This window comes from Coregonus clupeaformis, unplaced genomic scaffold, assembly GCF_020615455.1.
Source record: "Coregonus clupeaformis isolate EN_2021a unplaced genomic scaffold, ASM2061545v1 scaf0417, whole genome shotgun sequence".
Taxonomy (NCBI): domain Eukaryota; kingdom Metazoa; phylum Chordata; class Actinopteri; order Salmoniformes; family Salmonidae; genus Coregonus; species Coregonus clupeaformis.
This window is the reverse complement of record NW_025533872.1, coordinates 215,044-230,033: the sequence shown is the minus strand read 5'-3', so window position 1 is coordinate 230,033 and position 14,990 is coordinate 215,044. Positions and strand designations below refer to the sequence as shown.

The 14,990-nt window shown below is 41.2% G+C and overlaps 1 protein-coding gene across 4 annotated transcripts in view; it reads right to left on the bottom strand.

Moving 5' to 3' along the window:
• dagla (diacylglycerol lipase, alpha) overlaps positions 1–13,541 on the bottom strand; it is a 40,013-nt gene extending 26,472 nt beyond the window's left edge. For 3 of the 4 annotated variants that reach the window (XM_045215283.1, XM_045215285.1, XM_045215286.1), the window contains exon 1: positions 12,766–13,541. The gene's annotated coding sequence lies outside the window, so the exon portion shown is untranslated. The remainder of the gene's footprint in view (positions 1–12,765) is intronic. The other variant, XM_045215284.1, reaches the window with a different exon arrangement.
• Positions 13,542–14,990: the final 1,449 nt, after the last annotated feature.

Below are 14,990 nucleotides of genomic sequence, written 5' to 3'. Positions count from 1 at the left end.
CAGTCTCATACAGCAGGTTGAGTCTAACTGTGCCAGTCTCATACAGCAGGTTGAGTCTAACTGCGGCAGTCTCCACGTGCCATTTGCATCAGGTCGAGTGTAAGTGGGTCACACAGTGATGCTTCGCATATCAGTTTGGTGAGCAAACATCTTGCCTCCCTCTCGCTCTCCGTTTTAGGCCAACTCAGGAGTGTTTGCCCGTAAAAGCAAATAGACCGTGTCTCTGGACCTAAGGACATCTCTGCAAACACACAGAGCAATACAACTGGTTTGAAAATAAACAAACTGGTTAATCACTCCAATTACTGTCTTAAAAGGTGGGTTTAGAAAAAGGCTGATCTCATACCGTTGAAGTCGGAAGTTTATATACACCTTAGCCAAATACGTTTAAACTCAGTTTCACAATTCCTGACATTTAATCCTAGTAAACATTCCCCGTCTTAGGTCAGTTAGGATCACCACTTAATTTTAAGAATGTGAAATGTCAGAATAATAGTAGAGAGAATGATTTATTTCAGCTTTTATTTCTTTCATCACATTCTCAGTGGGTCAGAAGTTTACATACACTCAACTAGTATTTGGTAGCATTGCCTTTAAATTGTTTAACTTGGGTCAAACGTTTCAGGTAGCCTTCCACAATAAGTTGGGTGAATTTTGGCCCATTCCTCCTGACAGAGCTGGTGTAACTGAGTCAGGTTTTGTAGGCCTCCTTGCTCGCACACGCTTTTTCAGTTATGCCCACACATTTTCTATTGGATTGAGGTCAGGGCTTTGTGATGGCCACTCCAATACCTTGACTTTGTTGTCCTTAAGCCATTTTCCCACAACTTTGGAAGTATGCTTGGGGTCATTGTCCATTTGCGACCAAGCTTTAACTTCCTGACTGATGTCTTGAGATGTTGCTTCAATATTTCCACATCATTTTCCTTCCTCATGATGCCATCTATTTTGTGAAGTGCACCAGTCCCTCCTGCAGCAAAGCACCCCCACAGCATGATGCTGCCACCCGTGCTTCACGGTTGGGATGGTGTTCTTTGGCTTGCAAGGTTTCCCCTTTTTCCTCCAAACATAACGATGGTCATTATGGCCAAATTTCTATTTTTGTTTCATCAGACCAGAGGACATTTCTCCAAAAAGTACGATCTTTGTCCCCATGTGCAGTTGCAAACTGTAGTCTGGCTTTTTTATGCCGGTTTTGGAGCAGTGTCTTCTTCCTTGCTGAGCGGCCTTTCAGGTTATGTCGATATAAGACCTGTTTTACTGTGGATATAGATACTTTTGTACCTGTTTCCTCCAGCATCTTCACAAGGTCCTTTGCTGTTGTTCTGGGATTGATTTGCACTTTTCTCACCAAAGTACATTCATCTTTAGGAGACAGAACGCTTCTCCTTCCTGAGCGGTATGACGGCTGCGTGGTCTCATGGTGTTTATACTTGCGTACTATTGTTTGTACAGATGAACGTGGTACCTTCAGGCATTTGGATATTGCTCCCAAGGATGAACCAGACTTGTGGAGGTCTACAATTTCTTTTCTGAGGTCTTGGCTGATTTATTTTGATTTTCCCAAGCAAAGAGGCACTGAGTTTGAAGGTAGGCCTTAAAATACATCCACAGGTACACCTCCAATTGACTCAAATGATGTCAATTAGCCTATCAGAAGCTTCTAAAGCCATGACATCATTTTGTGGAATTTCCCAAGCTGTTTAAAAAGGCACAGTCAACTTAGTGTATGTAAACTTCTGATCCACTGGAATTGTGAAATAATCGGTCTGTAAACAATTGTTGGAAAAATTACTTGTGTCATGCACAAAACTATAGTTTGTTAACAAGAAATGTGTGGAGTGGTTGAAAAACGAGTTTTAATGACTCCAACCTAAGTGTATGTAAACTTCCGACTTCAACTGTATAGGCCAGGGTTCTTCAATTCCGGTCCTGGAGGGCCGAAACACTTCTGTTTTTTATTTCGACCTGGTAGTTAATTGCACTCACCTGGTGTCCCAGGTCTGAATTAGCCCCTGATTAGAAGGAGAGGATGAAAAACAGAGGTGTTTCGGCCCTCCAGGACCGGAATTGAAGAACCCTGGTATAGGCTATGCCTACTATTAAATCAAACATTATAGAGAAAATTCCTTTACAAAAAGCTTGGTAACAACGGGTCAACTTCTTATCAAATTGAATAATAAGGTATTTTGTAAACATATTGCCTATCACCCTAGGTGGCATTTTACCTGATAGAAAATCTCATCATAGTAAAGTATTTGAGGTTATTACCCATGACCCAAACCCACCCACTCCACTAACTTCGACCCACATTTAATTTCACAGCCATTTGAGGCCTGATGAATTTGAGTGGGTAGGATAGAGTGAGGTATACTGGTACATCTTTAGTCATTTGATGTGTGATCAGTAGATTAGTTGATTAAATGCAGTCCAATTATCCCCAATCCCATGCTTCAGCCTCTCTGTCGGTCTGGCTGGTTGACATTCTTTGACACTTCCTCTGAAAGCCAGCTGTCCCCTCATCGCAATGTCTTTGGAGGTGACTGTGTATACAGTGGGTTCTGGAATTATTGGATCCCTTGTTAAAGATGAGAAACAAATATACTGTATGAAATAAATAATACTGAGCTATAGTGTGCCCCAAAAAATTGAACAATTATATTATTTTATACTAATACAATTTCTCAGAGAAAGAGATTTTGTTGAACAAGTAATACAAAAAAAATATCTAAAAAAAAAGGGCTCAAAATTATTGGATCCCCCGGTTTTCAAAACTCCAGCACCCTCCACCAGGATAACAACGCTGAGCCTTTTTCTAAAATGTTTTATAAAGATTGAAGAACACATTGGGGTGGGGATCTTAGACCATTCCTCCATACAGAATCCTTCCAGATCCTTTATATCCTTCATCTACGCTTACGGACTGCCCTCTTCAATTCAAACCACAGGTTTTCAATGAGGTTCAAGTCCGGAGACTGAAATGGCCATAGCGAAATGTTGACTTTGTGGTCAATTAACCATTTCTTTGTGGATTTTTGTGTGTGCTTGGGGTCATTGTCTTGCTGGAAGATTCACTTGCGGCCAAGTTTCAGCCTCCTGGCAGAGGCAACCAGGTGGTTGGCTTAAATGTCCTGGTACTTGGTAGAGTTCTTGATGCCATTGACCTTAACCAGGGCCCATGGAGTTTGCTAAACGGCATTGGCACTTGGATTGGAACCGGTGCTATGGGTAATTTCCATGTAAAATGACCCATGAGCACCAACATGTGAAGTTCATAGGAGCATGTCAAATTGGGTGTCACATGAAAGCTACAAGTCTATATCTTTGAGCAATTAAGGCATATATACAATTTTTTTAAACAACATTTAAATCAGAAAAATGTTGAATAAGCAAAGGCTTTGATTTCGTCAAACATATGAAAAAGGAGTCTTAGAAAACATCTACCAGAAAAAGTCTTAAAAAGGTATTAAAAATACACCAAAACACAATAATGTTGAGATAAAGACACCTGCCAACTGATATCAACACACATTTACACTGAACAAACATATGAAAGCAACATGTAAAGTGCTGGTCCCATGTTTCATGAGCTGAAATAAAAGATCCCAGAATTGTTCCATGCGGACAAAAAAAGCGTATTTCTCCGAAATGTTGTGCACAAATGTGTACATCCCTGTTAGTGAGCATTTCTCCTTTGCCAAGATAATCCATCCACCTGACAGGTGTGGCATATCAAGAAGCTGATTCAACAGCATGATCATTACACAGGTGCAACTTGTGCTGGGAACAATAAAAGGCCACTCTAAAATGTGCAGATTTGTCATACAACACAATGCCACATATGTCTCAAGTTGATGGAGCGTGCATTTGGCATGCTGACTGCAGGAATGACCAACAGAGCAGGTGCCAGAGAATTTAAAATGTTCATTTCTCTACCATAAGCTGCCTCCAACGTCGTTTGAGAGAATTTGGTAGTACGTCCAACCGGCCTCACAACCGCAGACCACGTGTAACCATGCCAGCCCAGGACCTTCACATCCGGCTTCTTCACCTGCGGAATCGTCTGAGACCAGCCACCTGGACAGCTGATGAAACTGTGGGTTTGCACAACCGAAGAATTTCTGCACACACTGTCAGAAACGTCTCAGGGAAGCTCATCTGCATGCTCGTCGTCCTGACCTGACTGCAGTTCGGCGTCGTAACCCACTTCTGTGGGCAAATGCTCACCTTTGATGGCCACTGGCGCGCTGGAGAAGTGTGCGCTTCACGGATGAATCCCGGTTTCAACTGTATCGGGCACATGGCAGAGAGCGTATATGGTGTCATGTGGGTGAGCGGTTTGCTGATGTCAACATTGTGCCCCATGGTTGCGGTGGGGTTATGGTATGGGCAAGCATAAGCTACTGACAACGAACACAACTGCATTTTATCGATGGCAATTTGAATGCACTGAGATACTGTGACGAGATCCTGAGGCCCATTGTTGTGCCATTCATCTGCCGCCATCACCTCATGTTTCAGCATGATAATGCACGTCCCCATGTCGCAAGGATCTGTACACAATTCCTGGAAGCTGAAAATGTCCCAGTTCTTCCATGGCCTGCATACTCAGCAGACATGTCACCCATTGAGCATGTTTGGGACACTCTGGATCGACGTGTGCAACAACGTGTTCCAATTCCCGCCAATATCCAGCAACTTTGCACAGCCATTGAAGAGGAGTGGGACAACATTCCACAGGCCACAATCAACAGCCTGATCAACTCTATGCGAAGGAGATGTGTCCGCGCTGCATGAGGCAAATGGTGGTCACACGCTCCTACTTATTTTTTTAAAGGTACACTACCGGTCAAAAGTTTGGGGTCACTTAGAAATGTCCTTGTTTTAAAAAATAAATAAAAAAGTCCATTAAAATAACATCAAATTGATCAGAAATACAGTGTAGACATTGTTAATGTTGTAAATGGCTATTGTAGCTGGAAACGGCTGATTTCTAATGGAATATCTACATAGGCGTACAGAGGCCCATTATCAGAAACCATCAGTCCTGTGTTCCAATGGCACATTGTGTTTGCTAATCCAAGTTTATCATTTTAAAAGGCTAATTGATCATTAGAAAAACCTTCTAGGCAGAGTTGCAAAGAAAAATCCATATCTTAGACTGGCCAATAAAAATTAAAGATTAAGATGGTCAAAAGAACACAGACACTGGACTTTTTCTTTGCAACTCTGCCTAGAAGGTTTATCTAATGATCAATTAGCCTTTTAAAATGATAAATCCCGGAGTCGCCGCTTCACTGTTGACGTTGAGACTGGTGTTTTGCGGGTACTATTTAATGAAGCTGCCAGTTGAGGACCTGTGAGGCGTCTGTTTCTCAAACTAGACACTAATGTATTTGTCCTCTTGCTCAGTTGTGCACCGGGGCCTCCCACTCCTCTTTCTATTCTGGTTAGAGCCAGTTTGCGCTGTTCTGTGAAGGGAGTAGTACACAGCTTTGTACAAGATCTTCAGTTTCTTGGCACTTTCTCGCATGGAATAGCCTTCATTTCTCAGAACAAGAATAGACTGACGAGTTTCAGAAGAAAGTTCTTTGTTTTTGGCCATTTTGATTCTGTAATCGAACCCACAATTGCTGATGCTCCAGATACTCAACTAGTCTCAAGAAGGCCAGTTTTATTGCTTCTTTAATCAGCACAAGAGTTTTCAGCTGTGCTAACATAATTGCAAAAGGGTTTTATAATGATCAATTAGCCTTTTAAAATGATAAACTTGGATTAGCAAACACAACGTGCCATTGGAACACAGGACTGACGGTTGCTGATAATGGGCCTCTGTACGCCTATGTAGATATTCCATTAAAAATCAGCCGCTTCCAGCTACAATAGCCATTTACAACATTAAAAATGTCTACACTGTATTTCTGATCAATTTGATGTTACTTTAAAATGGACAAAAAAAATTGCTTTTCTTTCGATAACAAGGACATTTCTAAGTGACCCCAAACCTTTGAACGGTAGTGTATCTGTGACCAACAGGTGCATATCTGTATTCCCAGTCATGTGAAATCCATAGATGAGGGCCTAATTTATTTATTTAAAATTGACTGATTTCCTTATATGAACTGTAACTCAGTAAAATCTTTGAAATTGTTGCATGTTGTGTTTATATTTTTGTTCAGTATAGTTTAGGACGATTGTTTCTGCCTTCTGTAAGTTTAAGATATTTTCTAATTCCTCTTCCTCATAAGGGAGGATAATGAAAGCAGAGAAGTAACAAGTAAAAAGGTAGAACTATGAATTTTTTACTGATATACATTTTGTTTATGATTTGGTTATACATTTTTTAAAATTATGTTACCAAATCGGTAACAGAATTTCAACAACAACAAAAATCAACAAAAATTTAAATAAATAAAAATCGGTAATGGAATTTCTGCAATTAAATTGCCTACAGTGGGATATCATAGTAGTCACAAACCACAGTTGGGTCATCTGCTACTGTCCTCCCTTCCACTGGCATACTGTTCAGCTGATAACTGTTTTCTTTCTATTTCTGTCGTCTGGTGGTCAAAGCAAGAGTGTGAAAAGTCTGGATAACCCCTCCCGGCAGGTAGACTAGCGGTTAAGAGCGTTGGGCCAGTAACTGAAAGGTCGCTGGTTCGAAATGGCGGAGAGATTTCTGCATATTGCACCTTTAAATGTGGAAGACACATTTCGGTTGAATGCAGTCAGTTGTGCAACTGACTAGGTATCCCCCTGTCCCTTCCCTCGCTCACTCTTTCTTTCTCTCTCTCTCTCCAATTAATATCACCTCTCCCCGCTCTTACTGACATCTACCCATGAGCTCCCTCTCTTTCTATTTACTGTAACCAGCATCCTCACCCACTGAGCACCGACCAACACCGGACGTCCATGGATGTTGAAAAGTAGTTTAAATTTGGTCAGTCCACCGTCCTCAGACATCGTTTTTTGGTCCAGTCCCGATCAGCCTTTATTTCAACGTCACAGACGTATGGACCGACCTTCATTTGGCCCAAACATAGACGTCCATGATTGGTTCAGATTTGGTCCGGACCAAATCTGAACCAATTATAGACGTCTACAGTATGTTTCACAAGTTTGGAAAGTAGAGTACAGTACAGTGCTAACAGTACAGTAAAGAAAAGTAGAGATTAGTTCAGTATATTACACTACAGTGGAATAGAGTTCAGTACAGTACACAGTAGAGAACACTAAAGTAGAGTACACTATAATGTACTGTACTCTACTTTACTTTCTGGTACTTTATTGAACTCTACTTTGCTGAGATTTTTTCAAACTCAAGGTATCATGTAATAGCTGACACCCCATTCTTTCTGCAGACATCTTTTAATTTTAATTCAGAGCAGACATATTTTGGAAAACGTGGTCACAAACTGAGGGAGATTTTACCGAAATTATGTTACCATCTTTGCATCTGCACAGTTCTTTCAGTAAATGTGTTTTTGTAAAATGTTCAGTGTACATTTCTTTAATTAGTTGTATGGTTTGTTAAACTTTAAAATCAATCGTTTTTGTTTGGCATACATTTTAAGTGACATCTGAGCCTCAGTGCAATTCCGTTACCATGGAATTACCTTATGGTCATATGACACGGAAATATAGGTATTTGGCCACACATACCAGCGGTGGGTTTGGCCATCGAAAGAACAATGCATATGCAGAAAATACCTCATACTGTAAAATATGCTGGTGGATCTTTGATGTTATGGGGCTATTTTGCTTCCACTGATCCTGGGGCCCTTGTTAAAAGGTCAACGGCATCATGAACTTTACCAAGTACCAGGACATTTTAGCCAAAAAGCTGGTTGCCTTTGTTTGGCCGCAAGTGGATCTTCCAGCAAGACAATAACCTCAAGCACACATCAAAATCCACAAAGAAATGGTTAATTAACCACAAAAATCAAAATTTTGCAATGGCCATTTCAGTCTCTGGACTTCAACCCCATGGAATTGAAGAGGGCCGTCCATAAGAGCAGACGAAGGATATCAAGGATCTGGAAATATTCTGGATGGAGGAATGGTCTAAGATCTCGCCTAATGTGTTCTACAATTTCATAAAACATTTTAGAAAAAGGCTTAGTGTCGTTATCCTCGCAATGGGAGGGTGTTAGAGTATTGAACGGGGATCCAATAATTTTTTACCCCCGTCTTTTTTAGATATTTTTGTATTACTTGTTAAACAAAATCTCATTCTCTGAGCAAATTGTAATAGTATAAAATATATATATATATATTTTTTTTTTTAATAAAACATTTAGCATAGAATATAGCTCAGTATTTGTATTATTTATTTCATAAAGTCTTTTTTGCTCATCTTTATCAAGGGATTAAATAATTCCAGACCCCACTGTACATACATTTACATTTACATTTTAGTCATTTAGCAGACGCTCTTATCCAGAGCGACTTACAGGAGCAATTAGGGTTAAGTGCTGCTAAGGCTGGATTTTTCACCTATTGGCTCGGGATTAGAAACCGTGCTCTTAACCACTAAGCTACCTGCCGCCCCAGGTACACAAACATACACAAACATTGTGCTAAAACATTGTGTGCATAGCTGTTTGTGGCCACGTGAACTAGCTGGTTCCATTCCCTCTGTCTCAAGTCTCATACAGTATAGCGCTGAGGGGTCATGGTTAGCCAGAATAATTGAAATCAAGGAACATTTTGTGCTGACTTTTATTGTTACACTTTCAAGCTATGTAGAGGAAACACTGACATTGAACAACTGTAATAATACATTTGATCCAATTCCTCTAATAAATCCTTAAATACAGTAATCAAATTCCTTCTCATAAAACAGGGAGAAAACACACTGTTCTATGCGACACAGGAAGGCTCTATTTTCTCTGTCCAGACTTCAGTACACATAATGCATAATGAGTACATACTAACAAGTGGGCTACACAATCAGAACGTAATATTTACACACATACATCCGAATGCATATACTATCACACAAACTCACAGTGTGGAGTGTGGAGAGGTGAAAGGGATTGAGTGGGCGGGGAGTGTGAGTGAAAGACAGAGAAAGAGGCAGAGGGAGAGTGGGAGTGAGTGGCACATGGCTTTCAGTCTAAAAAAGGGAAAGAGCGGCATGAAGCCAAAACCAGAATCTGGATTAGCTAGATAAAGAATGGGGAGAGGAAAGGAGAGAAAATGTAGGTTTCTTCACTGTTGAAATGGTGCAGACGCGTGCCACTGCTTTCGCAGTTACAAACGTCTTCTAAAATATGAATAGTGAATGAGCGTGTGGGTAGAGTGAGAAGAGGGGGGGGGCAGGGAGAAAGATGGATGGACAAAGCAGGAAGATGAGACGAAGAGACAGGCTAGAGATTTCATGTTAAAGGTAGGCTGGATGGTGCATGGAAGAGGATGGCGTAATAAAAGACAGATGAAGGAGGAAGATGGAGGAGTAGGCTACTAGGAGTAACAGAGGAGGAGGAGGAGGAGGAGAGCGTGTGACGAGGATGTAGGAACTCATGAGAGAGAAAAAGAGAGAAGCTCTGTGTATAGTGTGACACTGACCCAGGCAGACAGAGAGAGAGCTGCACATGGAGGCTGGAGCAGACGGGTACAGGGCTGGGAGCCGAGAGACAGGGCCCTGCTGCAACCGTACTGCTCTGCCAGCCTGGGTGAACATCACCCTGTGAACTCTCTCGATAACGTCCAAATCACTCACCTATTCATGTCTAACACCTAACAAATACACCCTGAAGACCCTTCACGCTGCACCCCTAATATCCTCCTCAGTCCTCACACCACACGGCTGTGCACGCAAAATACCTAACGCACTGGGAGTTTGACCCCTATGCCCCCCACACATTGCACACCTGTGTCCTCTCAACATCACACACTAGAACAAATACAGTATGTGACATACAGTCAGGTCCAGAATTATTGGCACCCTTGATTGAGATGAGCAAAAAAGACTGATCCCTCCCAATGTCTTCTCCAATCTCATAAAACATTTTAACAAAAAGGCTCAGTGCTGTTATCCTCGCAAGGTTAGGTATTTAAAAACAGGGGTGGCAATCATTTTGACCCCCATCTTTTTGAGAATTTTTTTTGAATTACTTGTTAAACTACATTTATTTCTCTGAGAATTGCATTTGTATAAAATAAAATAATTGTCCATTTTTTTTGCATACAATATAGCTCAGTATTTGTATTATTTATTTGATAGTCTTTTTTGCGCATCTTTATCAAGGGTGCCAATAATTCTGGTCCTAATGTATGACCATATATGACTTTATAAACTCCTAATAAACTGTAGCTGTAAATTACTTAGCTAGTCAATCATTTACAGTCATTTTGTAGTCCAAAAATGCCATGACCATCACAGTACTCCAGATAAAACCTCACTCTTTGAATACAAAAACCGTCAATGACACACATTATATGTGGTTTGGCACATTGAGGCTTCCTTAAATAAATGGTACCCTATTCCCTTTATAGTGCACTACTTTTGACCAGGGCCGTAGGGCTCTATAGAGAATATGGTGCCATTTCAGACGCACTTTGTGAAAGACACAACCGTCAGGAGAGGAGAGGAGAGGTACTCTGTGGGGGTTGGGGAGTCAGCAGGAAGGGAGTAAGTGGAAGCAGGTGTAAACAAAGCAGACATTATTGAGTTGTACTGTGGCTAGGAACCTCTTAGCCCCCTACTGTAAATCTAATGGATTATTAGGCTTTTAAAATGGTTGTGTTTGTCAGACAGAGACACCAGATTTCTGTCTGAGAAAAGCAGTTTCATTGAAAATATGGCCATACCACCAGTGTGATCTTTCCCATATTAGATTCAATCTGAAAACATGATAGAAGTAGTTTATTTTATGTTGGAGAAATCCGTCTAAATTGATGTCATGAAGTCCAGAATGTGATAGTTGTTTGTTGTGACGGTAATTATTGGCTAGGGAGTGGTTGCTGTGAAATGACCAAAGCAAAAGTCCAATAGCACCTCTACTGGAAACAGAGATATGTGCGTGTGCAACATGAACGTACATCTCACACACCACATACACTCCAGTCTCATCTCAGGTATTTGAATCAAATTTGTTCCATAAACGATGGGAAAGAGGTTGGAGGAAAACTTGAGGAGCAGCAGAGCCACAGTACTGAGGTGTAATTATTAGTCCAAATGGAACGTTTTTGCAACTGTACTGAACAAAAATGTAAACGCAACATGTAAAGTGTTGGTACCATGTTTTATGAGCTAAAAGAAAAGATCCCAGACATTTTACATACGCACAAACGCTTATTTCTCTCAACTTTTGGGCACAAATTTGTTTACATCCCTGTTAGTGAGCATTTCTAATTTTCCAAGCTAATCCATCCACCTGACAGGTGTGGCATATCAAGACGTTGATTAAACAGCATGATCATTACACAGGTGCACCTTGTGCTGGGGACAATAAAAGGGCACTCTAAAATGTGCAGTTTTGTCACACAACACCACAGATGTCTCAAGGAGCGTGCAATTGGCATGCTGACTGCAATAATGTCCACCAGAGCTGATGCCAGAGAATGTAATGTTAATTTCTCTACCATCTGTATTCCCAGTCATGTGAAATCCATAGATTAGGGCCTAATTAATTTATTTCAAATCGACTGATATCCTTACAGTATATGAACTGTAACACAGTAAATTCTTTGAAATTGTTGCGTTTATATTTTTGTTTAGTGAAAAACAAGAGTTTCTATTGGACAAATTCTGGTAGGTCCCGCCCCGTTTAAGAAGCGTTTTGCAAAAGAATCAACGTAATGAATACGCCCCTGGGTAAACTGAGTCTGAATGCGAGATTACTACAGGGATTTAAACCTGCTTTACGGGGCAAACTGGGTCTCAAATCCACTGAAGACACTTTGAACGTGACCGTAATCCATTCACACTACATCTCTCTGTTCATTGGATTTTGTCTTCTAGTTTTACACAACATTCTTAAAAACTCCCTACAAGTAGTAACATCTTTCAGAACATCACTTAGATCACTTTCACACTACTGCAAACAGATCATGCTTGATACACAGACATACACCTGTGATACAAGCACACATAGCTTACATGATCCACTTGTCCTTGTTTGAGCCTTTATGAAAACATGCAGTGCACACAGGGAAGCTAGAATGGCACTCATGGAGATAAAGTGATTGTGACTGGGCATTCTATTTACATGTATTTATCTCTGTAGGCCCAGCTATGAGGCTGATAAAATGCTCTGTCTTCACACATTGAGCTACATGTTCTTTATCCAGCCTCTCTCCACCTGCTGCATGCCTGCACATGAGCATCATAGCCTGCCCTGTCCTGAAGGGTTATTGAGAGGAATGCAAAAACATTGGACATTCTTCAGAACGATTCCACAATGATGCAACAATAAAGGAGTAAAAACATGGTAGAGAAAAGGTTTGAATACATCTAGCCTAATCTTCAAGGTTTGCTGTGGGTTGAGCCTTCATTAAATCAACAATGGACCTGTCAATAATTGTTGGGCCATATAACCTAATGTCCGGATTTGCCTCATCTCTGATATCACTGCCTTATCACCAAGGTAGGCAACGCCAAGAAAAAAAAGTCCTGTGAGAAAAGAATGTGGCATTTGTAAGATTGCTAACCCAGTTGATATAAAAAAAGGCTATTGTCTAAATAGATCAGAAATCCATGCTGTCATTGTATGACACCCCTCCACATTCCATTGATCGGCCGTTGAGCTTCTTTCTCACCTGTATTGTGACGATGCCTTGCCAAGACCCACTGCATCTGTTCTGTTCGCTCTCCCATCCTCTGCTTGTCCACCTCGAGCTCACCTCCACGCGGACCTGGACCAGGGCTCTGCCGGGGATAAACCCTGTAAAATACCGCAGCGACAATATTGCGCTGAACCGTGGCTGGCAGAACACACACGTACCTCCCTATGAATCCAGCCACGGTACTTCAAGTGACAGGTTCCACAGGAATCCGGCCCAGCCAATCAGATAAGGATCGCAGCTGGATCATACCGTAGCCTACAGTCAGAACCGTGCAGACACGAGCTCCATTTACTCTGCCTTGGTATTCAAGGTCTTGATTGTTCGATAAATTGCAACACGTCGTCGATATGTAGGATATCCGCTGCCCGATGTCTCTTCACGCCATGTATGCGTGCCGGGAGGTTCATCCATACAATGTTTCTCACTGACAGACAGTGAAGTTGAGCAAATAAATCACTACACAATGGTTTTTATATTGTGTGTATCATCTATGCCAACCAACCGGACAACTAGAGTAGCGGGTCCCGAGAAATTGGTTGTTGTAAACCCAGCCCTCTACAGCTCAATTTTTATCCCTGAAAAGATACGTCGTTTCTATTCCCATTCCCTATTCCGCAGCTGCGGATCAAACACCGAATCACCACTGCGCAATTTACGTAGGAACTTTACGTCATCCATCGCCCTACGATAGAACCAGTTGGATTTGCGTCGTTCTCGCAGGCTTCGGCGATTGTATGCGCTGTAGAAACCGCTGGCACACTGTGAAATGCACGACTGGTGGTTTGTGAATATCGAGGAATCTCCAACTATAGAGTTTGGGCGTGGACTCACGTCATTTCCTGAGCTAGACTTTTATTAAATAGGTGTGACCTGCGCTCAGACTGGCCCTAAATGCAAAACATGGGTAGACCACGTTTTCTTTAAAACATTAGCAAAAAATATATAATATCAAGCACATAATTAGCCAAATGCATTTTGCCATGAATAGGCAAACACTATTAGCCTTCACAACTTGGGAAGGCTACCCCACAGCGATCAGTGTGCTGCTACCTCAAGAGGTTTGGGTCATCTGTCCATGGCAGACTCGCAGGCATCACCCAAAAATAAAATAAGCTCTCTGAAATATTCATTCTTAGTAATGTTGACACTGTTGACAATAGGCCTACTTGATATCCCACATGGATACTGATTTTCAGAGATGTAAGTTTATTGTTGTAAATAATACAATCATCAGTCCATCTTACAGTATATGCTACAAGGCACAGGCACATAGGCACAAAACCTGACTGTTGGCATTGGCATTGCATTTACATTTATTTGAGTATTGACTGAGCCCTGCTGGCCATGCTTGTTAATGTCAAACATACTGCTGTGTGTTTTAGGAATGCATAAATGTTGCTGTGGGCATCTGCCAGGATGTTCCTCCTACTATAAATCATCCTGCTATATCCTGCTTCCTCCCAGGCTGGCCCTCGCCATATAATATTAATATTAGTACATGGAGGTAACCACCTTAATGCATTATTACAGTGGTGAGAAAAGGTTTAAATGTTATAATTGACAAAAACAAGACAAAAGCAGCCAGGCCCAGAAAACATCTAATGGAGAGTTTTGAATATTTTATTTATTATTTTTTAAATCTCATATGTAATTGATGGGGGAATCCAAAGAATCATACTTGGATAGATGAGGGCTAGAGCTGACTGGTAAAAATCAGACAGCCCAATCAGACAGCCCAAATCACAGTAGAATTGTCAGTAGAATACAATGGTAGGCAGGTATCCTAGCGGTTAAGTGAATTGGGCCAGTAATCGAAAGCTTGCTGGTTTGAATCCCAGAGCAGACTAGGTGAGAAATCTGTCGATGTGCCCTTGACCAAAGCACTTAACCCTAATTGCTCCTGTAAGTCACTCTGGATAAGAGCGTTTGCTAAATGACTAAAATGACAATGTAGGCATACAGTAGTATTCGACTGAACTAGGGCTGTATTATTTGAATGATGTCATCCCCTTAGCATCACAGGGATATATTTTATTTAGATACAGACAGGGACAGTGATGCAAGAAAGTAGACTGAAGCCATGTACTGAACACACTTGAGATCAAATTTGAAACACACACAAACAACAAGCGTATTTGCTCCTTTACAAATGTGACAGTGACTCACAAACACACACATTTTGAGGCAGCATAATGACA